The sequence below is a fragment of the Tripterygium wilfordii genome, chromosome 4 (genome assembly GCF_013401445.1).
Source record: "Tripterygium wilfordii isolate XIE 37 chromosome 4, ASM1340144v1, whole genome shotgun sequence".
In the NCBI taxonomy this organism is placed as follows: Eukaryota; Viridiplantae; Streptophyta; class Magnoliopsida; order Celastrales; family Celastraceae; genus Tripterygium; species Tripterygium wilfordii.
The window spans coordinates 5,017,868-5,033,520 of NC_052235.1; the positions used below are offsets into that span (position 1 = coordinate 5,017,868).

Here is a 15,653-nt window from a genome sequence, read left to right on the forward strand (position 1 = left end):
GTTTATGTGAGGCACAATAAGTGGAAACAAGTAGAGGTTCGGGTCAAAGGGCTGCACGGATTTGTTCTCCTGGGTTGTTTCCGAAATACTTAGGCCTAAAAAACATGTTACTTGTGTTGGAGGAGCTGGACATTTGCTGATATACTATTCAGTTGGGTTATGTCAATCCGATGTGGGAATACAAGTATTGACAAGAGATGTATGTCACCCAAGTTTGTTGGAGCAGTTTGCAATCATCAACACATGAATCATTGTTGATTACAAGTTGAATAGATTCTTAAATTAACATTAGCTATAAATGAATTTGAAAGCCTTATATATAACTCCACTTATGTATTGTGATTACATGTATTCATAAATTAAGCACTATATTTAGTAAGTGAATAATATATGCCACCTTGTGATTTGGATGTATACGTAGGAATGATATACACCTACCGCGTTCTGCAGGATTTCTTTGTGGTCTTTTCTTTCATAAAGCATTTTTAATTTGATTCTTGATATGACAGTAGTGGACTGTACACTTCAATTTCATTTTGTCGGTATTCCTTTGGACGTGCATTTTTTACACGAAGGTCGATCATTAGACGCAAAGGATATTCACTTTCCTGGAAAATCATGCTGGACAGAAAGTGAAACTTCTGAATTACAGATCTTTATGAGTCGTTCTTTCCTCTTCCTGACAAGGTAAAACAAGCCATTCAATGATTGAATATCCATCCCGATATGGGCCATGTCTGAAAGTTTTAGACTTCTTTTCATTTCAGGCTCAAGCCCAATACATTCGTATCACAGGAAAAGCAAACGGTTCAACATGCTTCAATATCCATCATGATATGGGCCGTGTCTGAACTTTTGGACTTGCTCAGCTAGCTGTTAGTCTGACATCGGAGGATGGCTTTATTGCATGTTAGTATTTAGCTATTTATTAAGGGATTCAGGTTACGACTTACGATTGCAGCTAGGAACCATCCATGACCGTGATTTTGCCAACTGGGTCGCAGAGGTCCAATGGGCTGGTGCATTCCCAGACCCAGTCATGTTTTGGATATGAAGTCTCTTCCGACTCTTCGTGTCTATCGAGCTCGACCGATTTTAAGATTTTCTCTTCCTTAGTTGAAAAGAAAATTCGTCCTATATAGGGTTTCAGTTCCGCTCACGGAGCTCGAATGTTGGTTCCAGCTGCAGTGTTGTAATGGAAGACTCAGAGCCAGAGAAGAAGCGTCCCAACTTGAACTCCGTGTCGCCCACCATGGCCCGGAACTCCTCCTCTTCGCCGAACAGCAACCAAAACGTAATCTCTCAATTCCCTCCATCCTCTTTAATGTATATGGTGTTATTTTGATTTCATACATTCTATTATTGGTTCAATTTTGGTTTTCATTTTTTTATTTTCTTGTTTGGATTGTGGATTTTGGGATGATGAAATGGAATTGACGGTCTTTATCAGGGAAATTGGAATTATATGTCAGGGGACATGATTTGAAATTTTGGTCTGACTATAAATGAACGAGAATCAGTTTAATTGTGCCTTTTCGAAGTTAATTTATAGAATTAGACTGTTTACTAAACGATACAAAGAAGAATAAACAAAACGCTTCTTATTTATTTATAGAATCAGTTTAATTAGCTCCTTGTTGATAGTCAGGGGAATGGAGAAGTATAACATATGAATTTTGAGTTGTTTGGCATTCCTTGAAGATGAAGCCTTCATTTGTTCTTACTCCTGATCGTTTTGTTCTTAATATCTGTTTGGTTGCTTTCGTCTCAAAAGAAGAATAAACAAAATGCTTGGTAGTGTAAGCAAACTTAGAGAACAATTGTAAGTTAAAAATGTTTATGATTTTTGGCTCACCTAGGATACTATTCAATGAACTATCGCTAATGGTAGGCTACTGTTTTAATAGGTGGGTTACCTGGAAAGTGTCTTGAAGAGGGGAATGGGAGTTTGAATCTAGATGTCCCATTTTAGTGGATTGAAAAAAATAATAATAGTTCCTATTGAGCTCAGTAGTGTTGGACATATACATATTTGATAGACTTTAAGCAGTATCCAGTAGCCATTATATGATACGATGGGGGATTTGCTTACAAATGATCCTTTGACATACAATTTCCTATTACCCCCATTTATTTTTGTTGAAGAACTTCCTGAAGAAAAGAACAAGTTAGCTTTTTTACTTTTATATTTGATGCTGTTAAGCTTTTTAGGCGAATAAGATCGATAGAATTATTCCATAGGGTTAAATCTGTTTGAATAAAGTGGGAAAATGCATTTAGTGTTTTATATACTCAAAAGATAACTTTGAAACTAAAGGAGAATTCTATATGTATGCTATTCTTCCTGCAATGATATATACTGCGGAATGTTGGCTTTTGGAGAGAGGAAATGCTAAGAATGATTGTAGTGGTGATGAAAAAGTTCACTTGGTGTGAGGCAACACAAGGAAACTACGAAAGGCAAGATATGAATTGATGTCAGTCGATCTAAGGTGGGATAATGTGAGAGAAAATTGTTTCAAGCTGGTATTGGCACATATGAAGTTTAGATGGGGAGCATTCCACCGCAAATAGGGGTAAAAATTCAAGTAGGAGATGTGAAGAGAGAGTAGAGACCAAAAAACACATGGAAGGAGGCAATATTTAAGAAACTGGATGAGCTAGAAATAGGGGAGAGTGTAACTATATACCAAGTTGAGTGGCGATAGAGAATCCACAAAGTGAGCTTGAAATAAATTTTCATCATGGATTCATGTAAGCAATTCAAAAATAGTTGGAGTTGAGGCTTAGATGATGACTACGGTAATTAAATTTTGGGTTTTTATGTTTTAAAATGATCTGGAATTCAGGATCCCAGTGATGGGCTTTCATCAATTAGTAAGAGGGTGAGGCAGCACTAATTTATAATTTTTGGTGGAATTTTCTTGAAATCAAGCGCAATGGGTATGCAAATTTATCAATGTGCCTATTCTCATTTCTCTCGGTTCGTATTTGATTATGGGCACCCAACACTTTTTGCTTTGGGTGTGCACCTACGTAAGTGTAGGTTTATATTGACACTTGCACTCTGCACCCAACTTCTTGATGCTGGTTATGTAACAAGGTTTAACTGGAGCAGGGAGACTACCTTTCAAATCAGACATACAGCATGGACTCTATCTAATTAGGGGAGAGTATTGCTCTAGACAGGATAGGATGGAGAAAGAGAACCCACATAATGGATTCAAACTCATTTATCTTATGAATTCGTGTGGCCGACCCATAAGTGTTTGGGACAAAGGCTTTGACGATGAGGACGATGCTATGGGACTTATGACATAATATGATACTAAGAGAAATATTCTTAAAAGTTTGTCTTTCTATTTTCCAGGTCGATGCAGCTGTTCTCCAGTACCAGAATCAAAAACTTGTTCAGCAGTTAGATATTCAGAAGCATGAGTTGCATGATCTTGAAGCCAGAATTGAAGAATTTAGAGACAAACAAACTGCTTATGACGACATTTTAATTACAGTGAACCAGCTCTGGAATCAGGTCAAATGTTAAAAAAAAGTTGTATGCTTGTGTTTTCTATTCTTGGTCTTTTATGTCTTCACATGATTCATGTTGTCTGATGGGTGTCTTATTTGCATACTAAATAGTTGATTGATGATTTGATTCTGCTTGGAGTACGAGCTGGGGGTGGCCAAGTTTGTTTACAAATGTTGGATCATGAAAACTGTTCTGGAGGTAAAATCTTAGCATTTGTTTCTTATGGAAAATCCCTTTTGGTCATTCCTTCTATTCACTGAGGTTATGAAGTTTTTTTTTTCCTCTTTTTTTTTCTTCAATTTTTTGGTTCACATTGAATTGTAAATATTGATTTGAGTTACCTTTTAGGTTCAATTCCCTCTTGTCCACCAGAGAGATGTTTCTTTGCAGACTACTAGAGGCAAATTCTATTGAAAGCTTTGGAAATGATGGAATTGTTGAATATGTTGAGGAATCTCTCACTTCACGCCATTCATCTACTATGGAGTTGATGAAATTTCTTGAAGAAACCATTAATGTTCAGAGGAAAAAAACTGAGAATATAGCCCAGGCATTGTTTGGAAAGCTGTCTGCAGAAGGTTAGATGATCTTGGTGTTAAGTACTTAAGTCCAATTGTTAATTCATCATAACATTTTTATTTCCTGTAATCAGGTGAATTTACCTAATTAATCTAAAGAGGACTAATTTGCCTTTGAATGTCTTACTGATTGTTGGTAATCATAACATATTGACATTCGCAGATGCCATCATACAATTGTCTAAAATTGATGACATGATGGAGATGGAGGCAAAAAATATGCGAGGGTCATTGATGTCTTGCACTTGAAACATAATGAATATGCTCAATGGATTCAAACTTACATAACCAACCTTTCGATGGATCAATCTGAGATTAAGTGCCTAGCAGGTATCTCGCCTTCCTTAACTGCCAACTATCTACATATGCTCGAATGACTCTTGAATGTACTAAAGTCAATGTTACTTTGACACATACAGTTTTAGTTGAGGTGCTGGCAAAAATCGTTTTTTCAGCTCCAGCAAACTTGCTTGCTTTTCATGGTGGCACCTTATATCATTCTGTTGATTGCATATACTGTTTACGTTGCTGAAAAGGTGAGTTGGAAGAGATTATGGCTGAACTTGAAGAAAGTAGAAGAAGCTGACTTAATCTGAAAATGCAGAAGGATGCAGCATCTGGGTTCAGACTCCTATCCCCTGGGCAGTTAATGGAAGTTGTCACCTGAAAAGCCTTCGGATAGGTCAAAGGGTTTTTCGTGAATTGAAGGAGTCAATGGAAGAAACAAAGGTAATATATTTTTGGTGGAATTCACTCATATAGGACAATATCAGTTGATTTTTCAGAACAGTTGTTATTTGGCATGTTACAGATGCTTGCAGCTGACCGACTCTCTGAGCTTCCAAGATGCACAGCGAAGAAAATATAGTCTTATCAAAAGAGTTGGAACACCTATCAGGTGTATAGATACTCACTAAAGCTGATATTCATAGTTCTTTCTTTCGTAGACTCTCTTTAAGAGTATTCAGGCTTCTTGCTCTTAAATTAATGTAAGTACTCTGTTTTATTTGCACAGATGAACTTAAGGATGACAAGCATGTACGCTCATCACGTCTGTACTCTTTGGTTACTGATCAGCTGCAACACTGGAACGCAGAAGTGGAACGATACAAAGCACAGACAGATTCGCTGCAGGTTAAACTGTGTCTAAATGTCTGTTCATGTCTTTGATGCTTGTACTGTTGTGGGGCTTCTTTTAAAAGTGTAATTTCAGGCTGACATGCCTTTTGTCTTGAGGCGGGAAGCGAAGTGAACGCTAACATAGAGTCTGCAGATGCAGCAAGAAATACTATTCACAATCCTGAGTCTAGAATTGAGGAGCTGGAGCTTCAGCTGCAGAAATGTATTATTGGAAAAAATGATACTCAAATTGAAATGGAAGAAGCTGGCCAGGCTTCAGGTGAAATGAAATAGTGATGTTGCGAAATTAGTGAAAATTTTCAGGAACTTGCAAGGTCTAGGATTAAGATTTTCATGTAATTGTTCGTAGCAGTCTTTTTGACTACTTTAGTTGATATATTTTGTTGAGTTCTGCATTGTTAAGGAATTTATTTGCTTTCTTGGGTAGTATAGCTAAATCTGTTTTTATTACTCTCTCATTTGAAAAGGGTAGGAGTTTAGTAAGTGTTTTTAAAGTTCAGACAGATAAATCGTTCTGTTGAGAATTGAGATGGAAGTAAATGTGTTTTGTTTACTATTCGAAATTGAAGGCGTAAGAAGTATGTGAGTGGTTTGGAGCCTATATATTTTATATAGGCTTTGGTGAGATATAATAAATATTTGGCTTTTGGTAAGATGTAAATTGCTGCTTGGTATCACAGTAATATTTCTATTTCTATTCTATTTCATCATTCTGGTGTAACATGTTTTTAGTTCCCTTGTGCATTGGGTAAGCTTTACTTCCTTTGTAGATCCTACTAGTTTCAATCTAGTCTTCTGAGCTGATAAGTTTTATATAGTCTTCCACACTATCACTCCGCGTAGTTGTTGAAAGGTTAATAGGATCACATTTCTGATTTAAAAAAATTGTTCTCTTCTAGGGAAGAAAGGATATCAAAGAAGAGTTTCGTGTAATGGCGTCAGCTTTGTCTAAGGAAATGGAAATGATGGAAGCTCAGTTGAAACGCTGGAAGCAGACTGCTCATGAGGCAGTTTTCCTGCGGGATGAGGCTCAATCACTAAAATCTTTGCTGGGAGAAAAGGTAGGTTCTTGCCTCTAATTTCATTCAACTTTTGCTCATTCGTTTGGTCCATGAAAATTAATTTCAGAAAGAGACTAAGGCTGTTTATTTTCACAGGAAATAAAAACCCCTAGTGTGAGAACAATTAAACTTGTTCTTTAGAATATTGTTTCATGAATTAAGTGCATAATTATTTTTTTTCTTTCCTATCCTTAGAGTTTGTTTAAGGCCGGTATCAGTCCCATTCTGTTGCTATGGTTTTGTACTTTCTTATGTGTCAAGTCACAAGTGGTTATTTTTTTTAATGTTTTTATATGGGTTACATCCAATTTCTGATAGCTTTATTGTTGATGAATCATGGATTAAATGCTTTGTTTATTGAATATGGATTTTTTTCCTTCTATTTCCCCCTGTCAATTGTTTTGAATATTTTCTTTTTATTGGGAGATGGGTGGTATTTGTCATTTTGACAAAGCTGAAGGACTCAGATCAAGAAATTATATGCATTGCACTGTGATTAGGCTAGCTGTTTGCTAGGATATTCTAAGTGGACTAAAGGTATGAGTATAATCGATTCATAAGAAGGACGAGGAAGAGGACAAAGTTGTGACTAAAGATATGATTAGGCTGAGGCTGACTATTTCCTTTGCTCCTCATTTCTGCAAATCATTTGAATGTATGTAAAATTTGTGTTACTGTCATGATTGCTTTCATTAGCAGTGTCTTTGTCTTTTAAATCTTCAAATTGTTATATTTGTGATGTAGGTAAATGAACAAAAATGCTTAGCAGACAGATGTGAGAAACAGATGATGGAGATCAAGTCTCTGAAAATTCTGGTAAGATGTTTTCCAGAATCAATTGCGCCAGTTATACATTTCGTTGTAGGTTTCTTCTTTTTAAAGTTTTTCCTTTATAATACTTTCGCCCTGTTCTCCTATGACATCCATATCCTTGAGCACGCAACTCTATTATTCTTCAAGTAAGTTTACTGTTCATCCTAGAGAAAAATGTCATGTTTTGCAGCTATTTAGACTATGGTGAAATTCATATAGTAACTGAAGAGAATGCAAATGTTGCAGATTGAGGAGATGCAGAAAGAAAAACTGGAGCTTCAAATAATCTTGGACATGTATGGAAAGGAAGGTTCTGACAATAGGTACACTTTCCAAGGACAATCTAGAATTCTACTAATGACGCGAGTGGCCTCAGGGCACCATGCAGTACAAAAGTGAAGTTCATGCCATTAGACTTTCATGTGATTGAAAGTCGAGTTCAATAAGCTTTTGATTTTTTCCTTCTATCTTTTGTAGGCCATGATATAGCATGACTAATATGTCTTTTAATGTAATGTCTGGTTATAAACAATAACAATATTTGTCACGTACTCTGATATTCTTAAACCTTTTGAGTGGATGAATGGTAATAGGTGTAACTGTGCATTGTCCTATCTATGCCCACTGGGTAGGGCTCGAATCGCCCAATGCCTACCCATTAAAAAAAGGTGCACCAATTTGCAAAAGAGTGATCCGTCTGAATTGATGGTCACATCAGTACAGTTGAAGTGATATCCGGCTTGAGTTTTTGAGAAGTTAGGTCTGGCGCGGCTGTTAAAGTCACGGTACTCAAAGGACAGAAAGCTATCTTTACCTTTTGCCATGTTGACCCTTTTGAATTTAAAAATTGTTGCGAGGAAGACCTGTATAAACTTGGTTAGTTGTGCTATAATGGTTTGTTTAGGTAGCTTCTCCTTGTGTAGGGAGTGCGATAAATACTTAGTGATGATAAGTTGATTCGCATGGCATGCCACACATGGGTACATCATTATGAGATTGGGAATGAAATTTCAATTTTGCTTTCAGTTTCCTGGTGTGGGTATTAAAGATATTTGGATTTCTCTATTGCACTTGGTGTTTGCTTTTCTTGTATGTTATCTTGCAATCCATATCAAGTTCCATGCTTTTATTTTCAGAGATCTGCTGGAAATAAAAGAGTCTGAACGAAGAGCTCACTCACAAGCTGAAGTTTTGAGGGATGCTCTGGATGAACATAGTTTAGAGTTGAGAGTGAAAGCTGCTAATGAGGCTGAGGCTGCTTGCGAACAAAGACTTTCTGCTACTGAAGCTGAGATAGCTGAATTGAGAGCCAAACTGGGATGCTTCTGAGCGGTAGTTTCTTTTATTAGGAAAAACTTGAAAGTTATGTTCTGTTAGGTTTTATAGCTGCACTAAGATTATTTTGTCTTGCTTTGCAATAGATGCTGATTGGCCTGGCAAAATTTTGATTCTTATGTTTTTACTTGAAAGTTTAGGGTAAATTAAAAAATGATTGATATCTTTATCCAGTTTCTTTCTTTATCAGATGATGTTTTTGCTACTAAAATATGTTTCACTTAAGTAAGATGATTGATATCTTCTGTATTTGAAGGCTCTATAAATGTTTGCCAAGGCATTCATATGTTCACCTGAAATAGATTTTATCACAAAATTGCAAACATTGCATTCCTGATCTAGGCAAGTGTAATTTCTTATTGAACCTCCATCTATGACTGGAGTCATGCAACTGTTTAGCGAAACTATTCCAGCATGTAAATATTACCATCATTATTTTTCCTTTTTTTTGTGTTATCAGCTAATTATTTTAAAATAAGGTATTTATTACTGTTGTTATGTTGCGGGCATTGATATCATTGCAAATGTTGCAGCTGTTTTTATGTCAATATCTATACATAATATCGAGTTGTCCTATTCATAATGTACATTATGAGAGAAAGCAGTTAGAGAGAGAGCATACTGTTTTGTACGTGTTAAAGTTGTTTGTGTACCGAACTGAGATATATATCCTAAGAATTTCATTTCGCACTGGAAACTATTCTAGGAGAAGTTTGAATCCGTTCCGTTCGGATATTGATTTTATTCTTTCCTTTTTCACTTCTCAATTTTGCCAGAGATTTTCTTGAACGCTTATTACAGTTTCTGAACGAACGTATGCTACCACTTCTTCAGGGATGTTTTGGAGCTGACAGAAGCTATTAAAATTAAAGAGGGAGAAGCAAATGCATATATTTCTGAAATGGAGGCATGCTTTTATGCTTATTTATCCAAGTTTTAAATTTCGGTTTTGTTACATTCCAGGAATTCTGTGTTTTAGAACTTACCATCATCTTCTCTTTCTGGATTCCCCCCACTCCTCTCTCTCATTTTCCAGACCATTGGTCAAGCATATGAAGATATGCAGACACAACACCAAAATCTACTGCAGCAGGTGACTGGGAGGGATGAATATAATATCAAGGTCTGCATTCTGACCTGGCATTTGTTTGGTGTCAATGATATATCATATGTTTCATCATCAAGGAGATGCTTCAGTTAGTTCCTTATCATTTCACGGTTTCGATGATGCAGCTTGTTTCTGAGAGTGTGAAGACGAAGCAGGCGCTCAGCTTTCTACATTCTGAGAAACAGACACTAGCAAAGCAACTTCAGCAAGTTAATGCATCGGTTGAATCTTTCAAAACGAGGATAGCTCGCTCAGAGGAGCAGGTAATATGTCTGTACACTTTGTAGTCAACTTCATTTTTTCTTAAAAAAATTGCTGTTATATTTAATCATTTGGTAGTTGAATCTTGCAGATGAAAGTTGTCATGACGGAGTCAATCAAATCTACTGAAGAAGATAGACATCTCTCAATCGGCCTTGAAGCTGCAAGGTGGGAATTGATGGATGCTGAGAAGGAGATGAAGTGGCTAAAATCTGCTGTTGCTTCTTCTGAAAGGGAATATGAGCAGCTCAAGCGGAACACAGATAAATTCCAAACCGAACTAAACAGTGGAAAGGTAAGCTTAGTCCCCCTGATTTCTCTTTGTATGTTAGTGTGATGCTTCTGATATTGGGTTGTGCAATTCATGATTATAATTTAGGAGATGAACATAAATGTAATTTGTTTCACATGCCAGTGTTAGCTATTTGATTCCATTTATAGGCATGTACCTCTCCTGTCCTCTTTGAATTTTATTTGTTATTTATGTCCGATATATTTATTTCATTTGGCTACTATATATTGTAGTTATTCCTACTTATCATACTGCCTGCCATGGAAATAGTTCAATGCGATTCCTACTTATCATACTGTTTGTCATGGGAATAGTTCAATGCAATCTCAGTAACTTATGACCTGCCAGTGCCTGCAAAGCTGCATTTAGTGAGGCTAGGCAATAGGCATCCAGGACTAGTGGAAACTATCCCATCAGTGGGAGTGCATGTTCATCTGACCCTGCTACAGGAGTTTATAATTCCAATGTAAGAGAGTTTTGTTGGTTGTGGATTGTGTTGGAGTGAGTAGCTCTAACACTCGCACTTCCTTTGATTGAGCCTGAATATGGATCTGCACTCTAAAACTCCACGACACCACCCCCTTCCTCCAAAGCAAAAATTGGAACACCCTTTTCTTCTACTTTTCATACTCACTTTTCTTACTGCAAAATTATGTGGAGCTAATCGTGGTTTGCTAATGTAGATCTGAAAGGGAAAAGCTCGAGGAAGAGCTTATGGAATTGAATAGGGAGATGGCTGATTTGCGCTCTGAAAGTGGCGAGGCAGCAATCCAGAAACTCCAGGATGAAATTAAGGACTGCAAAGCTATTCTCCAAATGTGGTGTGTGTTTTGACCGGCCAAAGGAGGTATATAATCATTTCGATTTTGAACCTCTTTGCGAATCCTTATGCTGTTTCTTGAGAGTCTCTTGATTACATTCGGAATGGTTCTCCATTCCTACATATCTCAACAGTGCATTAGGCTAGACAGAATTTTCAAAGCTACATGCCTAGTGATATGCTTGTTGTTGGTCTGTGTGCTTTGTATTTTTGGCAGGTGGTAATCTTGAAATGCTATCATCTGTTCTGCAATCAATGCATCCAAAGGAATTTAGAGATCCGTCATCGGAAATGCCCTGGCTGTGGAACTGCATTTGGACAAAATGATGTCCGGGCTGTGAGAATATGAAGGTCCATTCCATTATTATGTGCAGGCATATGACTGAATTACATCCGACAACGTGCTGTAGTTGGTTATACTGGAGGCCAACAATGAAGCATCAGTTCTTGATGTCTTCAGAACTCCGGTTGTAACTAAAAATAAAGAAGAGAAAGGGAGGGACTAGGAGAGTGTGAGGAAAGGGTAGGCTTTGTACATTCAACCCATACAAATTTGTTCCATGAGCCATCATCACTGGTTTGGGCCAAAGGCTGTGTGGGTTGTTGTGGTTGGGCCTATGATAAAAAAGAAGGGCGAAAGGCCCAAAAAAATATGAAAAAGAAAAGAGGCGAAAAATATATTAACGACTCAAAAGGGTCAATACCATGATTACCATCCCAGTTATCCCAGAGACTCTTGATTTTGTTTTTATTAGTGAGTGATCAAATGTTGCACCTAATTTGATTAACTGCCTCTGAATTTGGTTATTGGTTGCTCAAATGTCTTGTCTTGGTAAAACTCTCATCCTGCCGTTTTGTATATACGAACAATCTATTCCTGTACAATATATGCTAACGTGGGGGCTTCATCGTTGCTTCCAAGAAATGAAGTCCAAATAAAAAGGAAAAAAAAAGACTAAACAAACAAAACAAAACTTGGTTTTCATTTCACTTCTATGATTCTATCCATGGTGATATGGAACATACTCGATGGAAATTTAGCATGATGATATGAAACATACTCAATGGAAATTTAGAATAAAGTAAATTTTTTTTGAAAATGAATAATATTATCCCTAAATCTGTAATCTACCTTTAAAAAAAGAAAAAAGAAAAACGTAATCTATCTTGTTTTCTTCTCCACTTGACAACCCTAAATTTTTTTTAAAAAATTGTTACATTTGGGATAAATGAACATGTAACTCCTAAGTTTTCTTTATAGTAATCAATTGTACAGGTCAGCAAACTAAACAACTTCCAATCCAATTTCATACCAACTGCAACTGCTATTAGAAAACTAATTCGTGATTATGTATTATACGTAATCTTAATAGTTAAATCAATTATTTATTTGCTTTTATTATCCGTAGTTTGTAAACGTTGAGATTCCTGGACATGTTGGCATACGATCAGGATTGTGTCACTGTCATTGTGAATGATCCGGTGTCGTTTATCGGCATAGCTAAACCCGGAAGACAGCTTTATGTTTCCCATAATATCCTTCACAATGCCTTTCAAATTAGCTTCACAGCTGACAGCCCCTCTCCAAGTCCATCTCTGGCTCTTCAATGGCACGACTCCTTCTCTCTCTCATCTTTCTCTCTCTAACCACCTCTCTTTCTCCACACCCTTCAATCCCAACCATCCGATTTCCCCTCTCTTCGCTGTCAATGACGTCCACGACCTCCTCCCTCAGTACGGCTTCCCCAGAGGCCTCATTCCGGCCAATGCCAAATCCTACACTCTCGAAGACGACACCGGATCATTCACAATCCATCTTGAGGCACCATGTTTATGTTCAATTTGATCAGCTGGTCTGGTATGACAAGATAATCAAAGGGAGGTTGACTTATGGAGCTGTTCATGATGTATCAGGAATCCAGGCCAAGAAGCTCTTCCTCTGGTTGCCTGTGACTGGGATTGAGGTTGATAAGGATGCAGGCATGCTTGAGTTCTATGTTGGGGCTTTGTACTGAGAAATTGCCTGCTAAGCAGTTCCAGGAAGTTCCTACCTGTAGGGGCAAGGGTTCCTTGCGGACCAATCTGGCATCCATTTGAGGTACTTATGTTTTTCTTTTATTTTTTTCCCCCTAATTGGATTGACAGGTACAAGTGATAGGCTGATAGCTTTTGTTTTTTTGGGTGTATATTGATCATTCCAATTACTAATTTTTGTATCCTTTCTCGTTTGAACATTGGTTTTCTTTGATGATAATCTCTGTTATGCTTAAATTGTTATTGGGGATTATGTTTCTGGGTATTGGAATTTGAAGGTATGATCGTTTGATTTGTAATTGGCAGATATAAAACTCATTAGTTCCCCGAGAAGAAAAGCCAGTCATCACCAATGCCTTCTGGTTTACTCTGTGGTTAGGTGATTGAGCCGTCATTTAACTTTTATGCTATTCATAAAAAAGGAAGTTGGTATGCCTACTTGAAGTAGAGGCAAAGTAGGTTTTTTTTTAATTGTAACTTGGTGATTTAACCCACAACTGGTGGTCTAGAGGTCGGTGTAGTTTATACTGTTAGGGTGAATGTAGCATGAGCTGAGAGAGAGCAGATATGATACATTGATATCTGCAACTATGTCTACTAATTTGCCAAATCTTATTGTGCTTTAAAGTTGAGATGGGATTGGAGTGTTAATTCAGTGTGTTTCCAGTTCCTTTTTTTTACCCGGATTAGCAGTGGAGTTTTGATTAGTTCAGAAGCTTGAACATGCCTGCAATGTGGTTTTCTAAAGTTCTCCAATGAAGATATTTCACACTCAACAAGCTTTATGGTTAACAGATTGAAATCAAATTTTCGGCATTGGCAATAACTATATTTGCTCATCTTTTTACCTAACAGAAGATGCAACTGGATTTCTTTGGAAATTTACTTCTCATTGTTAGATGTTAGTCTGAAGACTAATACACAAAACCACATGTCTGGTTCTGAATCTCACAATTAGGCTAAGTTAGTCGATGATATTTAATTGTATCGGTGCTACCAAACGCTGAAGGTAATTTGACCATCTCTACATGAGCTCTTCTGGTTCAAACAATGATATCAGAAGTCTGAACTGAAGTTACATATTGCATTGAAATGTTGTGCAGTCTCTGTTGTCTTAAGATGTTGTGTAGATAGATTCTGATTGATCGAATTTGGCAGTGATATCACTTATATATTGTCCTTTGATTGATGAAAGATCAGGCCAGCCAATATTGCAACGTAAGATTTCTGTGATTACTTGTATTGGTTATATCTCTACTTTGGCATTTTGCAGGGGAGAATGCCAACTTGATACAAAGAGAGTCCCGAGACTCATCTTATTCAAAGCTTTCCGAGAAAAAGTCAGAAAACCTTAAATGCCTACCGATCAAGAAATGGATGCTATCAAAGGCAAATTATGTAAATCTCATGGTTTCTATTATATATATGTGAATAAGTTAAGATAAATATTTTCTTTGTATGTAATTTGTTATGGATTGGGCGTGAATGCCAAACTCAACCCTCCTCCCCAAGCATAATATATTTCTGATCCAAAACACAAGGGAATGAGGGATGGCTACTTGCCTGTGATGTTGGATTGAGCCCTTCAGTCAAGAATGGCAACTTTTCAACTGTCAAAGGGTGTGAAAGTGAGTGAAACCTTTGAAATCTAACTTTAGTATAGTTGTTTGGAGAATAATAAAGAATCAACCGCTCTAATCATACACATTATAAAAATCAAATTATGACTAGACTGCCTAACTAGAATCAACGACCAATTTGCTATTAAATCATCAATATTATAAACCTTATTAGTTGGTCTCAAAATAATGTTGCATACAATATAAAAATGTTATGGAAATTATACTGCAAATAAGTAAAATAGGTCATTTCTAAGTTCCAACAATAAACTCAATGCAAGTGAGTCACTCCAACCCAATTAACCCAAAAATGCTTTGAATGACAAGGAATCATATGCTTAGAAATGGTCAATATGGAGGTGAAAAAATTTTGTACTCACAAGCTTGACATCCTAAATTTAGGCGCATATCGAATGTTCAAATGGCATATTATATATATAGTGTCGCTATCGGTTATCAAAAAGAAGCAGCCAATCTATAACTGTGCTTTAAGACTTAGCTTAGATTCTCCCTAAAAATATAGTAGAGGCCTTAATATGCATCTAATGCGAATCAGAGAGCTTGATTCTTTGTAAAACGTGACGTAACAAAGTCTAAAAAGAATCTTGTCACAGTTAGTGAAGCACTTAATGATTAATCTATTATATGCACTTAATTCACCATCCTCTACATTCAGCCGAACAACAAGCATATGCACACACTTTCTGACACCCCCCCCCCCCCCCGCCCCCCCGCACGCCCACGCACACATCTTTCCCAGTTTTCAGTTCTTTCGTTGTGGTTTCAGCCACGAAAAACACATGCCTCTGAGTATAGCTACTGTAAACATATAAATACAACTTCTTGTTGAACAAAAAATTCAGCTCTTAAGCATACCTGAAACCTTCATTGTTCATACTCACCTCTCCTCCTTTGTCCCACTCAAGCCAAACAGGCAGTCTAAATGGAAATCTACAGAGAAGTCCCGATTCACGACGGCCATCAGACTAATGACAAGGAGATCAAGCCAAGAAGGAAAGAAAAGACAGTGAAGCAATTGCGTATGGGAAAAGAAAAGGGAGAC

The 15,653-nt window shown here is 37.1% G+C and overlaps 2 pseudogenes; both read left to right on the top strand.

The window, feature by feature from the left end:
- The first annotated feature begins 963 nt into the window (after nt 1-963).
- LOC119997983 lies at nt 964-11,565 on the top strand (annotated as a pseudogene).
- Nucleotides 11,498-13,034, top strand: LOC119996834 (annotated as a pseudogene).
- Nucleotides 13,035-15,653: the final 2,619 nt, after the last annotated feature.